This window comes from Dromaius novaehollandiae, chromosome 19 (genome assembly GCF_036370855.1).
Source record: "Dromaius novaehollandiae isolate bDroNov1 chromosome 19, bDroNov1.hap1, whole genome shotgun sequence".
In the NCBI taxonomy this organism is placed as follows: domain Eukaryota; kingdom Metazoa; phylum Chordata; class Aves; order Casuariiformes; family Dromaiidae; genus Dromaius; species Dromaius novaehollandiae.
In genome coordinates, this window is record NC_088116.1 from 1,052,501 (window position 1) to 1,068,493 (window position 15,993).

The 15,993-nt window shown below is 45.3% G+C and overlaps 1 long non-coding RNA gene across 1 annotated transcript in view; it reads right to left on the reverse strand.

Annotated features, from left to right (window-relative positions):
• Positions 1-1,366: 1,366 nt before the first annotated feature.
• Positions 1,367-15,993, reverse strand: part of LOC112987693 (uncharacterized) — a 38,525-nt gene continuing 23,898 nt past the window's right edge. The window contains exons 5-8 of the long non-coding RNA XR_010392240.1: positions 12,272-12,335; positions 6,403-11,665; positions 5,472-5,553; positions 1,367-5,384 (exon numbers count right to left, since the gene is read on the reverse strand). This is a non-coding gene — a long non-coding RNA (uncharacterized LOC112987693). The remainder of the gene's footprint in view (positions 5,385-5,471; positions 5,554-6,402; positions 11,666-12,271; positions 12,336-15,993) is intronic.

Here is a 15,993-nt window from a genome sequence, read left to right on the forward strand (position 1 = left end):
TGTGTTCGCATGAGACAGACACACAGAGACAGACGGACAGACGGCCATAGAGACAGACTGTCACTGTGAGTGTGAGAGACAGACCGACTGTCACTCTGTGCATGTCTGTGTGTCTGTGAGAGACAGACTGTCACTGTGTGTGTTTATGAGAAAGACTGTGTGTGTGTGTGTGTGTCTCTCTCTCTCTCTCTCTCTCTGTAATAGACTGTCACTCTGTGTGTGTGTGTATATAAGCACATGCGTGTGCGCAACACAGACGGACGGCAATAGAGACAGACTGTAACTGTGTGTGTGTGTGTGTCTGTGTGTGCGTGCGTGCGCGTGTGTGTGAGAGTGACAGACAGACTGTCACTGTGTGTGTGTATACGCGTGCACAAGACAGACGGATGGCAATAGAGAGTGTCACTCTGTGTCTGTGTGAGAGAGCGTGAGAGCACAAGGAAGAGACAGACTGTCACTGTATGTGTGTGTCTGTGTTTGTGAGAGAGACAGAGGGTCTGTCACACACACACATATGCACACGCGCAAACGCGCACATGTGTGCGCGCGCGCACACACACACACACACACACACACACACACACACCCCGCGACAGCCCTGCCCAGCCAGGGCCGTGGGTGCTGGTGCCGACGCCGGGTGCTGGTGGAGGTGCTCAGCCCCCGGCTGTGTTGGCACAGCCCCCGCCCTGCCCGGTGCCGAGCAAACAGACCCTTTTCTGGGCGTTCGGCTCCCGGACGGCACCGAGGCAGCGGCGGCAGCGCCCTGAAGCCATCACGCTGCACCAGCGGCTGGGCCCGGGGCCCGGGGCCCACCTTCGCCCTGCAGACAGCCGCCCCGGGAGCGCCCGGGCACGCGAACACAGAGCCCTGCGGCTCCAGGCGCCACTCCGGGCCCTGCTAACGCCAGCCTGTTTGAAAATTTTCATCTGCTTAGTCACACTTTTCTGTGTAAATATCATGGTAAAAAGACATGACATTTTCTGGGCCATTCTTCAGCATTAATAAGATTCCAAGTGCAGGATGACCTTTTCACAAAGGATTTGTAAATGCCAAAAACTGCATATTAAAAAAAGAAAATCTCAGGCAGACAGAGGCTTCGTAACTTTGCATTTAGTTCTTAGATGGTGTTTTCCTGCCTTTCTCATCTGGTTTTTATCATCTCTTTCCACTGAACGTGTGTAATGCAGTCTGCACCTCCGACAGTGGCCACGAAAGACAATGAGAAAATCCAGCAATACAATAATAGCACCCCCCCCTTATTCCTGCCTTTACAGCATGACTCTTTAGGACAAGGACTTTTTAATTTCTTTACACGTCTTTCCCAGCAGAGTTACATATGTGTAATCAAAAACGTAATTTTAAAAACTAAGCAAAAAGTCAGTTTATTAACTTTACCAAAGAATAACTGAGGCTTCCCATAAGAGGAAGACTGTGGCCAGCCTTCCTGCACACAACGTTGCGCTCAGGAGGCTGCGGTTACACAGCACAGAGGCCCCAGGGCTGGGGACGGCCCCCGAGCCCATGTCCCGCCTGGAGCAGGTGGGAGAAGAGCGGCACCGCTGGATCCTGGCACCAGCGCCCGGCTCCATCTGTCAGGCCCACGCACCGAAGCAGAGCAACTGCCCGTAGAGGAGAACGAGCAGTTATTGGGCCAAAATCCAGCACAGCAGTGACTCCCCCGCCTCCCCCAGCCGCAGAGCTGGGAGCCCTCTCGCCATTGCAGCCAGGTGCGGGATATTCCTCATCCTAAAAAGGCCCAAGAGGCCCTTGATACAGCACGGCATCACAGATTTCATGCCAAATCTTCTTTTCCAACTCTTTCTTTTTCTCTGGAGGGTTGTTGTTATGAGAAAAACATGGGTAAGCGTTAGTCAGGATCCTACCGCACCAAACTCGCTATGAGAGAGGCGTGGGCTGTTCCCCTGCCACCACCTCTTGCTCAGGGATCTACTCCTACAAGGCTGGTTACAACAACGCTGCCCCAGTTAATGGGCCGTGTAAGTAGGCTCACCTGCCTTTTTATTTATTTTGACTGCATGGTCATTTTCTGTCCTGTGACCTGGGCTGTTTCAGCGTTTTTCATCTCCCTCATCAGGAGGCGCCGAGAAGCCCATCTGCAGCCCCATCGACCTGCTTCGCTCTCCCCTCTCCCTTTTGACATGGCCCAAATACATCACTTGTTACTGGTACAGAATCAAACTTTTCATAAGCTACGACTTAAAAAGGCAAAAATTAAGGCTGGATCAGACTCAAATGCAAGTTTTCTATTTTAATGTTTTATCACCTCAAAATACCATCCTCCTTTTAATTTCCTGAGTGATGCTCGTGCCCAGCTCACCAACTGCTAATACACACCACGTGATTCCTACTCGGATTTCCCCAAAGTCATTCTCATTTTCACTTCCATTTCAATGAGAAGCATTTGGTTGGAAGCATCACTGATTAACCCTACCACCTAAAGAGTGAACCCATTTTTGTGAAAAAATAAATGTAGCTTTCATTTCAAAGTGTTGTGATTTTTATTTTCTGCAGTTTTTATATAGAAATCATTAATTTTGATTTAAAAATAAAATAAAAGGGTATAATTTCTTACTCTTACATACCAGTTTCTAGGAAGCAGAAACATTCTCATATCAGTCAGTAACCCTCCGTGGTATTTCTCCAGCTCTTTACGTTTTTCAAAAGAGACATGTAAGTTCTCATGGGAAAAAACATGGCCATCTTTAGTCAAAATGTTTTTTTTTTAAGGAAAAGGCACATTCTAGACTAAAAAATACTTCTTAAAAAAAAAACCCTCAGCCACACTGGGCAAAAGCACTGAACTGTGTCCTGGCACCAGTCGAAGGCGCGAGATCAGCAGTGCCATCTCAGATGGTGGCACTTGTGCTGCCGCTGGCGGACAGAGCAGCCCCGTGAGCGGGGACATCAGCGCCTGCCCCCCGGGGATTCGCTGCTGCCCGCCCGGCAGCCCATCGCGTGTTTCCCATGAGATCTCTGCCGTCTGCCCACAGCTCAGGAGAAGAACAGGCAAAGGCGAGTTGCCCCAGGAACCCAAAGGACCACTCTGCCCTTGTAATATTATGATTCTCATATTTCCGAAAGAAAGGAAGAGAAAGGCCAGAGAGGAGCCAGCCAGCACTGTCTTACCCCTCCTAACACTGTTTAAGCGATACTGGTAGCAACCTACCCATCAGCAAATTCCTAACAGAGCAACATCACTGACTTGGAGTTGGGAAAGGTTTGTGTCTCGGCATAAGGACTCTTCAGACTGTACCTTGGTACCTAGCAAGTCACCTGCAAATAATGAGGGTGTAAACAAGAACAGGAAGCATTTGCATAGCTGAACAGGAGTCACCAGGTACACATGAAGCCAGCAAAAAATTATCTCTAATGTACTGGTAAATTATCTGGAGTCTGGCCAGACACTTACATTTTTCAGTTGTCTGAACTCTACCAGGTTCTTCAATCATGGCCACTGAAATCTGAATAGCTGCTTGCTTGGTAGGCTTATCAGGTAATGATGCTTGGCAGGTTTAATTTTCTTCTTAAAAGCTTTATATTATGGCAAAAGAAACACTATACAGTGGTGACACAAGTTAATTGCTCAGTTATCAGATAATAAAGTGGTTCTACTGGTTGCTCTTCAAAGGTGTTGAGGGCATTTTCAACCTGCAATGGCCCAGTAGCAGGTCTCCATACTACTTAAGGCTCATGTTAGCACTACATCATTGGGATCCATAATGTGGCTTTAAAGGGAGAAGCCTGTAACTCTCCCTCACAGAGACAACCCTCACACACTAGCATAGATCTACTGACCCATGATCCTAGCAGACCGGAGTTCCCTTCGCACTCGAAGCAGCTGGATACCTCAGGCAAACTTCATAATTTCTCCAGCTCAAACTTTACAGCTGCTGAAGAGCATCCGTGATATGACTCTTTCTCCCTGAAGGTCTTTGAAACACACATCTCCAAAGGGGGATCAGCAGCCTCTGGCTTACAGCATGTTTAGAAGTTTGGCCAGAGCAGCTTTCACACATTTAGACAAAACTTTCTTAAGCTTTTTTGTACCAGCAATAGGAAAAGAAGAGGGAGCACTTCACATTCAGGACCAGGCAGGTTTTCAAAATATTCAGCAACTTAGAAGTGCAAAAGACAGACCACTGTCTTGCACTGGTTGCTGTGCGAGTTTGGCATCAAACATGGATGGACACTTGACAACTCTCTAAGGACTGAAATACCTCTGAAAATCTAGCTTGTGTGGTCTTTGGGGAAGCAGGATCAATAGCTTCCCTTGGCAGCTCATTCTGTGGTGTTATTCTTAGAACTTTTCCATCATAATCTACATTTTACCTTCTGCAGGGTAAGCCCATTCTTCTTGTTCAGTTCTCATTGACTAATGAGAATAATTGGTCCCTGTCCTCTTTATTATGTGCCTCTAACTATTTGTAAAGAGTTATCATGGCTCCCTTTAGTCCTCTTTTCTCTTCACTTAAAGATTCCCAGTTCACTTTAATCTGTCCCCCCTGGCCCTTGCTCCCACTACCACTTTATAAGTCAAATAACTAAGCCTAACTACTTTGCAGACATATCACATTAGGATGAGAAAGTTCAGACGGACAGCAAAGTGCATTGAAAAAACAATTGTTTTAATTCCCTGCTGACCAAGAGCTTTCACAATGGGTTAAGCGCAGCTCAGGCTGGATGCAGAGACAGCTGGTTCCCTACATGTAGCCAAGGTGCCGAACAGAATGAAACCTCCATCCCAGTCTGCTGCCTGTTGCTACTGCTGTGATACTAAAAGGTGATGGCTGAGCTGATGGGTTTGATGGGCTGGAAAGACCCAGTCTGAGGAGGGACAGGTATGGCACCATGAGGGACCAGAGCAGCGTCCCGCGTGCCCCAGAGATGTAGGGCTCCCCAGAGATGCCCCTTCTGAGCTGCACCTCGGCCTGGGCATGGCTATGGCAGGACAGTTCCTGCAGCCCTTGAGGAGTGACGGGAAGGGTCCCACACTGAGCAGCTGGGATCCCCACTGATAACTCCTGCCCCTTTACAGCGAGGTGACTCGTGCGTGCTCTGTGAAGACCAAGAGGTTCAAACCCAGGCCTCCTGATCCACAGAAAACCCCTTCATCCTCCACCGCCCACTCCCTCTGTACACACAGTTCTTGCTGGCACCCATTCACAGAGTCATTCAATTACTGCACCTCAAGATATAGGCGCAAAAGTTCTGCAGCCTTTACCCATCTCTCTACCAGATCACCCCACAAGAGCAACTCACGTCAAGCCACGGGTCGCCTCGCTGTGCCAGGCTACGTCAGGAGAAACACGGCACCAGTGGAGGCTGGAGGGAAGCACGCAGAGGCGCAGTATCCTCCCTTGCATCTTATAACATTAAGACAGGGGTTAATTTGGATTTACAAAGTGAAAATGTCAAGCTTCATTTATATTCCAGCACCCAGCTTTAATTACCTTTTCCTCTTCTTAGCAGCCATTCTTGTGTTCTGTTTCTTCACTTAAAGCTGATAATAAGCTGTCCATCTATATAACCATTCTGCTGACACAAATCATGATGGATATGAAAAGCAATAAAAAGCAAGTCTAATGAGACATTGCTCAGAATGAGAGAAAAAAATTGAACCATGTTCTTTAATCATCAGCGTACAAAGCCAAGTGGAATAAATTTGTTTCAAGGAGGCCTCATTTCTATTTAAATGTAAAATACACTGAAATGTTTTAAGAATCACAGAAAACTATGGATTTCTGATAAAGTATTATCCTTGGTAATCCCAGCCAAAAACCAAAAGAAAACGAAACCCCCAGACATTACAAAGAGGCCAATGGCTTCTCTCGCTTAGAAATTCCAGAGTGAAATGCAGAAAACCATGGTTACAATGAGATCACTGAAAACTTAAATCACTCATTTGCTCTAGAAGACAAGAACTCATAAAATTGACTGCATATTTTATGCATCATCATAAACCTTACTAGAAAAAACCTAATTCTGAACTGATGTTGTATAAATAAGAACATTGCTGCATAAAATCAATAAGAGATCATGAGCAGATGGTTTAGTCCTTTGCTCTCGCTCTGAAAAAAAACCCAAAAAAATTAAAAAGGTTTCAAATCACAAGCAAAGCAGGGAGAGAATGAGAAAACATAACCAGCCTCACATGACCCCAAGCAGATTCTCGACCCCTAAAATCTGCAAAATGGAAAGCACAACCCCTCACCCTCATCAAACAGAAGTGCAAGACCCCTATCAATACTGTAACAGGTAGGTCACCAAAGTCAGTGAAGCAAAGTCAGTAAGGGATGTGCCACTACATCTGTTTGGGCAGGAGTCATAAACATCTCAGAGCAGATGCTAGAAAAGGCTGTTAGAAGTCATAGAGTTGCACACCTAAAATTATCCCAGCCTCTGCTGCTGGTGCTCACATCCACAGGATCCTGCGGAGTCTCAGCTGCAAGCTAGGTGACCGCACCAGTGGTCCCTGCCGCGCCGCGCAAGGGGCCTGAAGAGTTATTAGCCGCTGTGCCAAATGGCCTCAGTGACACACAGCACTCCGCACAGCTGCAGCTCAGAGAAGGGCCGGAGGAGAAGCTGAGGGATTGATGAGGGAGGTGATGAGCAGTCCTGGGGATTTCCAGAAACTGAAAACTTCTCCTGCAGGGGAAAGAAAGAGGCCAGGGCAGGGAAATTCTACCTCAGTTCCCCTTTGTAACTCAGGTGCTTTATGTGTACTTTGCCGCCTTATCTCCAGGGTACCTACACTAAGACATAGAGTCCTGTAAGCAAATGAGTATTGATTCTCTTCTGAGCTGGAATGAAGAATTGGGCAACCAGCTCCCTAAAGTGGCACCAAAAAATGAAAGAGCTAATGCCAGCTAAAATCCACCCTTCTCATCTCTCTCAGATGGGAGAAGAAAAAAAGCAGGTATCAGGGTTGTGTGTCAGCTGGACATGTGGAACCCATTAGGTTTCACATTGCCCACAGCAAGGAGAAGCACTCTTAAATTGTGGTAGCATTGCAGATGGCAGTCTCCCCTAAGGTTCACAGCACTGTGCCCAAGAACAAAAATGCTAAAAGCAAGGCATTATTTATTAAATGAGGTATTGCCTGGGTAAATGCCAGGCAATCAGGCATGTGGTGCTGTTACCATGGTGATACAATCCACATAAACATAAGTAAAATAGAGAAAGAGGAAAATCTTTTTACAAGCACCTTTTATCCAGGCCTCCTGCATAGTGGGGGACACTCAGTGGCTGCGGCTTGAATTGCTGTTTCGGTGTGTTTTGCAGAGGAGGTGTAGTCTCATAAAGCCTCGGTTTTCCTACCTTATTCGCCACAGAAGAGCAGCTCCAAAGATGCCTGTACAGGGGGAAGGGTACAGCACAGAGTAGAAAACAGCTTGCTTGTTGAGAAAAGGAGCACAATTAGCTGGGAAGGCTGAGACCTCACCTGCCTGAAGCTGGAAGGTGCACGGGATGACAACAGTGCCAGGATGCGTGAGCTCAGAAGCTGACCCAAAATGACAATTAGCAAAGAAATGTTAGTAGCTTTGCTCTCTGGTATTAAACTCCATCCTTTGCCACAGCATCTCAATGCTGTCCTGACAAAGGTCACGATGAGTCAAACTGAGGTGGTACTGGCTGATTTTTCCTGGCTCCTGTTCTCTGCTCAGTTCACAGGAACACCACGTATCACCCTCTCAACCAGTAAGTCCCAAACAGCTTTGCATCACTGCATTAGAGGTAAGAAAGAGAAAGGGAATCTCTTCTGCATTGGGAATGGACACAGCTGTCGAACCACATCTTTGTCCTGATTTCTTCTAGTTCACAATCCCTGCGTTTGTGGGTGAATGCGGATGGTTGCCCCCAGCCCAAGCTGCCTCACTTTCTATCCGAAATGCAGTCCCCGCAGCAGGCTTGGCTCAGTGCCACAGGAACGATTCATGGACCAGCAGAAGGAGAACCAGCCACACCTTTTCAGACAGCTGTGCAGTTACGCAGGCTCTGCTGTTGTGAGGTGGCTGGAGAAAATGCATGGTAAATTTGGACAAGAAAAGCCCACTGTAGTCTAACCAAAAATCCCTCTAGAAACGGCAGGGAGGGGAGGTAATGGACGCATCCTGACAGGCTCGTGCCTCTTAGAAGTGTATGTCCTCGTCTGCACCTCTAACTCCCTCACCCTGGCACCTTGAGACCGAAAGCCAAGCACTGTTTTTGCTGAACTCCAGGCAAGTCCATCAACAGCCTGAAGCCAGAGGCTGAAGGAAACCTCTGTGGTGCTGTCACCAACAGGCATCGCCTTCCAGCCCTGGGACTTGGCCATCAGCTTCCCTGGGCTGGGGTTTTGCGCCTCCCCATCCACACAAACCTGGCTGAGAGGCAGCAGGGCTCACGGAAGTCTGTAATCATCATTGTGTTTCCAATCATACTTGCTTTTCCCTGCAGGGGCTTCCAGCAGAAGCTGTGACACCTACCATACATGCTACAGTAAACAGTGTATTAAAAACGCCTGAGACAGACAGACCCACCCATCTGGTACACTCCAGGTTTCATCCTAATGAACTAGCCATGAACCCTTCTCTTCTCATATATGCAGAATCAGCTTCTAGTCAATACTTTTTCTCTCCTCCTCTTTGCCCCCCCTAGCAGTCATATTTTCCTACATTTTACTTTGAAGCTGTAGCTCTAATTGCACCCACTGCAGAGTAAAACATAATCGTTAGCTATAACATCTAGCTTCACTGTAATGATCCAAATGTTTCAGAACAATATTCTAGATGCTGTGATCCTGAAGTGAGTTCTGTATTGAGAAGAATTATGGAATTCAGGGTAATAATGCCAATCTTTGATAAGAAAAAGAGATTAAATTATACAGCTCAAGGGTTTTCCAATGATATCTAAGAATAAATCAAGATGCCAAATTGTGCGCTATTTGCTTTTTTCCCCCCACTACTGATCATGGTATATATCAAATCACTTTTAAAATATTTATCACCCATTTGCATGGACTCGGTAGAATTGGAACCTTCACCCTGAGGATTTTTTCATCCCTGTCTCTTTAGTTGTCACAATACTGTTTGCAAAGGGCTGCCACTGTAAGCTGTTATTTTTTTACTAATGTTATCACTCTCTACTGCATACTGTTGAAGATCAGGGTGTACAACTACTAAGGTCAGACCTTGACAGAAGAAAATAATTAGGGATAACTCATCTCCTAGAAGTATGTTCAGCGAGCATAAAGGCCTGGAAGCCGAACAGAGGAAGACATTTGTAGTGAACAGCAAATGGCTTTGGTCCTTCAAACACAGCACAGCATATTCCCACACTCCCACTGCTAGGATAGCCTCATGAACTATTAGACACACTCCACAAATACAGATGAACTGTAATATACATACTAGTGCATAATACCACTTCTATCATGAGGAGAGGTCTCCTGTAACAAATAACATTCCAAACTTTTTAAACACAAGGAAACCAGAACAATTTCCAGGCCTCATCAGCATGTTATCACACCAGAGTTCCACAGAGCCCACATATTGTTTTGTCTTCACTAGCTCTGGCTGATCTTCTACTAAATATGCAGTATTTCCATGAAACAATTCCCTCCCTTCTGCCAAAAATGTGGGATTAGCTTAAAAATCGTAAGATTTCAAAATAGAAATTCACTTGAGGGTCTTTGTTTTCCTTCTAGCTTCAGTTTTTAGAATATACCCAGTTCTCTCTCTTCCCCTTTTATATGCAGTAACAGAACCATTGAGAAAAAGTACACAGACTCTCAGTCAAAAGTCTTAAACTGAGGCATTAATAAGCATCAGACACTGTAGAAGCCTGTAGTGAGATTCTGGATAAATGGTGTAAAGAAGGTGAGAGACTATGAATGACTGTTCCTTATTCTCAGCACAATAGGAAAGGGGGACCCAGTTAAGTTATCAAGCGGTGTGTAATTAAATTGGGGGATGCATGACAGCCAGAAGGATAAATGGGTTCAAAAAGGGATTCAGTTAATTCAGGGAGGAGAAGCCTATCTGTGGCTATTAAGCCCCATGGTCCCAATACAGCTTCTGGCTCAGGAAGTCTCTAATCTGCTAGTTACCAGAAACTGGGAGGCTTATTTGCAGGCTTGGATCACTTGGGATTTGTCCCATTATTGAGCCTCCCTACCCCAGTTACTGCTGGAGACAGGGTACTGGGCTAGATGATTTTGAATGCTCTAACATACCTAGTCTTATGTTTGGGTCCTTTAAAATCCTCTTACCAGACACTCAGGTACTTGTAGATTCATGTGTCCTTCGATCCAAGGGCGATGTTCAGGATGAACCGGGGGCCGTGAGCTCCCCTGCCAGCGAAGCCCTCGAGCGAGGGTCAGCGGGCTCCTGCACGGTAGAGGTGTTTAACCACAAAAGCGTACAGGATCAGTTATTGTCATTCTTGAAAGCACAGTGGCACGATGTGTGCTGTGAGCAACGCACAAAGGCCAGCAAAGTCAGCTCAGCACACTGACCCCAGCAGCAGGATTATCAGCTAGATTTATTAGCTCTGTTATAGGAGCATGGCAACAACAACCACTCCACCAGACCTACAGCCCTACAAGGATTGCTATATAATCTCACCTGCCTACAATTGTCTGTCCTGAAGTTACCCATCTCCACAGACCCAAGGTTTTAGTGTGTATGAAACCATCATACTTCCAGACAGACCAAATATTTCTACAAAGGTGTTTCACTGCAGTCCACAAGCCCTGGCCTTTGAGAAACAGCACGTGCCTCAGGTGAGCAACAGCAGCTAATGCATCAGGGAAGCTACAGGATCTTTCACAGGCAAGCTCAGGCCCTTTCTTGTATGTCTAATGCTGCCAGTGAATGATGGGAGTAAATCCCACCTGGATGTAAGGGCCCATATCTCCCTTTGGTGTCTGGACTGCAGCTAGGTGCTCGGTGTGTCCCACTTTAGTTTTATATGCGACAATTCACGGTTACCAGTAGAAAGCATTCCATAATCTGGGCCTTTAATACCAGATAGATCCCTGTTCTGTCATAGCCACAGAACAAACTTGTGAGATGACAATCTCCAACAAAAAACAAGGAGACGTTTGTTCTGTGGTTATTTTTAAAGCCACTCCTGAAAATACAGTGCCTGTCTAGTAGCACAATGTATTTGTAGAAGCATCCAGGAACATGGACATCTCTTCAGTGGGACATTTCTGGCTTTCACCAGGAGCCTGCACCAGCTGAGCAGGTTCCACCCCAGCAACATTACTGCTCCCTACCTAGGCACCTTTGTCCCTAGCAGTTATACCCTGTAGAAAACCCCCAAAAAACAAAAAAGCAAACAAAAAAAGGAATACTCCAGAAGGATCCCAGCATGATTCTATGTCTCTGCTCTCATATTCAGCTACCCTTCAGGTTGTTGAGGGTTGTTTTTTCACTTCATGTTTTCTTAAATTATTTAGATGATATTTTAGTATTGTAATAAAGTAACTGCCTTGGCAGAAGATGAACATTAACATTTGCAGTGTGGGTTGAGAAAAAAACACCATCTTTAAGCCTCCACACAGAATATGATCCTCACCAATAAATGATGGTGTCACAGCAAAAGTTTCATCTGCAACATGAATCACTGTTTATCCTTCAGGTCCTTTAATGGCTCCACTCTGCAAACAACAGTAACAACAAAATCAAACACTTCTTCCCCAACAGACACCCAGTCCTTGTCATTTTAGATGTGTTTTTGTTTCTTTGTTTTATCTGCATGAACAGTTTGAATGGCTTTATAATTTGCCTGTGCTTCCATTTTATTATATCTGCCTTCCATCTGCTATTTTTATGGTTTATGTTACCATTCTCCTCTCACTAATGCCAGCGGCTCTACTGTAAAACTGATGTTGCATCTTACAAACTTATCACCTCGCTCCAAAAATATATCTTGTGCACGACGGCATAAGAACTGCCTGGAGAAGACTGAAGGGATCTTTTATTAATGATTTTCTTGTAGGAAGAGCCCATGCAATAGTTGTACTTAGTGCAAATACATCTTCTCACTGCAGTTTGCAAAGGTCCCACTGAATGATACAGGGCTCTTTCACTGAATCTAAAGAAAAAACAGGCTACATAGGAGTGTCCTTCCTTTACGTAAAGGAAGACAACACTTTCCTTATTTTTAGAGGGTAAACTCTTCACATGGAGTGAAATCCCTCTCCTTGTACAGCAGCTAGTACACTGCACGAGACTATTGCAGCAGAAATAGAAATAGCACTTACTTGAAAGCTATGCAGCTCCCTTCCCAGGTGCTGTAGTGGGCTGTGCGTAGGCCTTGTGCTCATGCTAATAGACAAGAAAGAATTTTACTTTGGAACAAATTAAAACTTTACACAGTTCCTCTGAGCTGTGCAGGAGCCTCCTGACTCAGAGGCAAAGAACCGACACCTGGAGACACTCCACGATCCATCCAAGGCTGCAAAAGAGAGGGCTGGAGCTGAAAATGAAAAGCCAGCTCTTCAGACTCCCAGACTTGTGCTTTAATAGCAAGCATCCACAGCTCTCTAGCATTCTCAAACGATTATAAGTACATCATGATAGCCTAAAAGTCATCCTCAGTTTGAAGGATTTCAGTGGATCATTGGCCAGCCTATCTCAAATTTCTCAAGCTTTCTTTTTTTTTGGCAGGGAGAAACCCTTTATTCCCAATTTAAAATGAAAGTGGATGTTGAATCCATGACACTGCTCACAAAGCAAGACTCCAGTTGCCTAGCTAGTATTATCTCACTGACATCTGATACTTTCTTTGTCTGCTATGGTAATTCCAGATTATTTTACAGAAGTTCCTAGGAATCCTACTTACTGATTCGGTCTCTAGTTCTTGGACAGCATCTTCCTCCCCAGCAAAGTTCTTCTAATCTAAGACTTCACATATGCACTTCCTTTACACCAGGTGTACCTCTTCCATAAACTTACGTAGAGATCCATATATGTTGTAATTCAACACACACACAGAGATACTGAGTTAACATGAGATGGAAGAATCAATATACATATAAAATAAATATAGATTTTGTTAATATTATCTCCAATACTAAATTTTGACCTTCAGGTAGACAACAGATTAGTACCACAAGTGTCCCTGTCTTAGGCCAGTTACAATTCTCGCTTCTTTGTGCACAACACACTGTTTTTCTCCTTGTTTTACAATTTTCCAAGCACAAATGTAATCGACTCTGGCCTGCTACCAAGAGGTTTATTAAAACGGCAAGGGATGAAACTAATGATTGCTAAAAAGTTCTAATTCCAAGCATACCAAGTTGTTCATTACACATTTATGGCTACTAACCAGCAGTGCTCAAATAAAGGCCTGTGGATTTGTTTACATTGCCAAAGCACTAAGATGCATCCAGGCACAAGAACTCAAAGGTTCAGACAGAAATCAATATGGAACAACTAAACGCCCTACTGTGTAGCTGGAAGAGACTAAATTGATGATGAACCTATGAGTCCAATAAATATGTGCATAATTTAAAATGTATTAAAAGCAGAAGCTGGCTAAAACATCAATATTTAAATATCGTTCCCTGCAGCGTCACCATAGATTTTGCTGAAAAAGATGATATTGTTGAGCTTGAAGGTGATGAAGACACAAGAATTGCCTGAAATATTCCTTTGGCCAGATTCTTGACACTGATTTAAATAAAACTGTCTTGGGAATAAATCTGACCCCAGGTCTTCTCTCTTTTTTTTTTTTTTTTTTTCTCCCACTTGGTTTATTCCAGCAAAGGAGGGAAGGGATGAGGAGGAAGGAAAGGTGGCAGGTGTCTGTTTCTAGTCTCTGCGCATGTGAAGTCAAAGCCAGGCAAATGCTCAGAATCAGTTTTCAGTTTCGGCACCTTAGCAATGAAAATACACTGCTACTAGTACCCAAATGGTCTCTTTCATTGCAGCCCGTGGACATATTAGGCCAGTAAGAGCAAGTCTGGGTACCTCTACATATTGCTGTATTATATTATGTGAGAATACCCTCAGGCAGGTATTCCAGCAATCCAGCTTAGGTGCCTGTGGCAGGAATATTCAGGTTGTGATATAGTCAGTGGAGAGTGGCTGAATTGTCCCCTGGAACTTACTTTTCTCCATGGGCTGCTTCTTAGGATTTTAAAGGTGAGAGATTCCTGGACCATTCGAAGTACACAAGTCACATACAAATGCAATCAGGACTCAGTCACTTAAGTGACTCAAAAAATTGCCCCCATTCCATTCTGAGGAGGCTCCTAGGCCCTGCTGATTATCAGACTGTGCATCCTATTCAAAGACTGCTTGACAGAATGAGTTTTCAAGGGTCATCCCTAAATCATTTATCACTTGATTTCCAGCATTACTTCCTACCAAATGCTTCAAAACACCAACATTACTGGATAATGCAAAAGAAAAGCTTTTGCATGACCGCACCAGGAGACAGAGACTACCGCTAAGGAGTGTGTTTAGGGACAGCATGAGCCTGAGCACATTGCAGAATTCCCACCCCCAATTTTGGGGTGGCATGCTTGTTTCTTCTGAGACTTATTTGCAAAGGACATGGTTCCACAGTTCACAGAGGAGTACGGCCTGTTTTTCCATTAACTGGGGATTTGGTTGATTCTTTCTATAGCTATATTTTAGGTACTGGAAAGCTTATACCACATATCTGCTCAGTTGCCTCTTATCCAGACTAAACAAGCTCACTTCTTTCAACCTTTCTTCTTAATCAGTTATCTTTCTTGTTGCTCTCTTCTCTGAACTCTTTCCAGTTCTTGAAATGTGATGGCCAAAACAGGATACAGCAATCCAGCTGAGGCTAGGCTACTGCCAAATAATGCACAGTAACTACTTCCTGTGACTTGCGTGTGATTCTTGTTAATGCTTCCCAAAACGCCAGTTTCTCGTCCCTCTGCAACAGCGTCACCCAAGGGGTTCACCTTCAGCGTGTGACCCACTGAAGCACCCAGCCAGTTTTGTGCTTAGTTTGCTCTTTCTTTGACTTGGGACTTGCTACATTGCCATATTCTTGAGGACCTGCCACCATACTCCCAGGGTGGAAAAGTCTTCTTCCTTCCAACCTGGCACAAAGGCCTCTTCCTAATGCAACCAGGAAACCCTGAAGGGCCAGAGTGCACGTGCACAAGTGGTTGGGCAGTACGCCACGTTTAAATCCCCTGAATACAGGCCGAGTGAGCCTGTTGTGCTGTCCCAGGAAGCCTTACCCACCAGCCAGCCCTGGACTCTGTGCTAGCACAGTTAATGTGCTCTCACCGCTCCCATTAGCCACTTTAAGCACCTGTACATCGCAATTCAGGCACCGCAGTCATACAACTATACAGCTCCTGCATCAGAGAGGGCTGACTGACTGTGGAACAGGCTGCTTTTACATGCAGCACCCAATTCAACTGGTCCTTGTCTTTCTGGATACTACAGTGATAACAAGAGCACTTGCCTGTTCTCCAAGGAAGTAGGATGCCCATTCCTCTGCCTGGAAGAAATTATTGAGACAGTAACCTGTCTAATCCCCACTGCCCCATATACCCTGTCTGACCGGGGGAAGGTCGCACCACATTCATTCGGACAACCAGAGGCAACGTCGATGTTGCTCCGCACCATTTCCCCACACACAGCTCCAACTGCGCTGGGAGCCAGCTTAAAAACTCTGGCTACCGATGAAACAGAATTTGAAAGGCATGCAGTTGACAGCTCCATGCAACAACACAGAACAAGACAGCTCTCTTTCCCCATCCTCCCCCAAGACCCAGCAAACCAAATAATTCCTGGAGAACTGGCTACATGAGTAAACATATTGAGAATTTGCTCCTCATGGAAAAGTCAAGGTCCCAGTTTCCAGTCTATTGATGATCTTGGGCAAAAGCACTTACACACTAAGCAACTGTGCTACCTCTGGTGAATTTGCACTTTAACTGGCTTACTGGTAAAGCAATCCTTGCATTAGTTAATCCAGAGGCCATCTGCT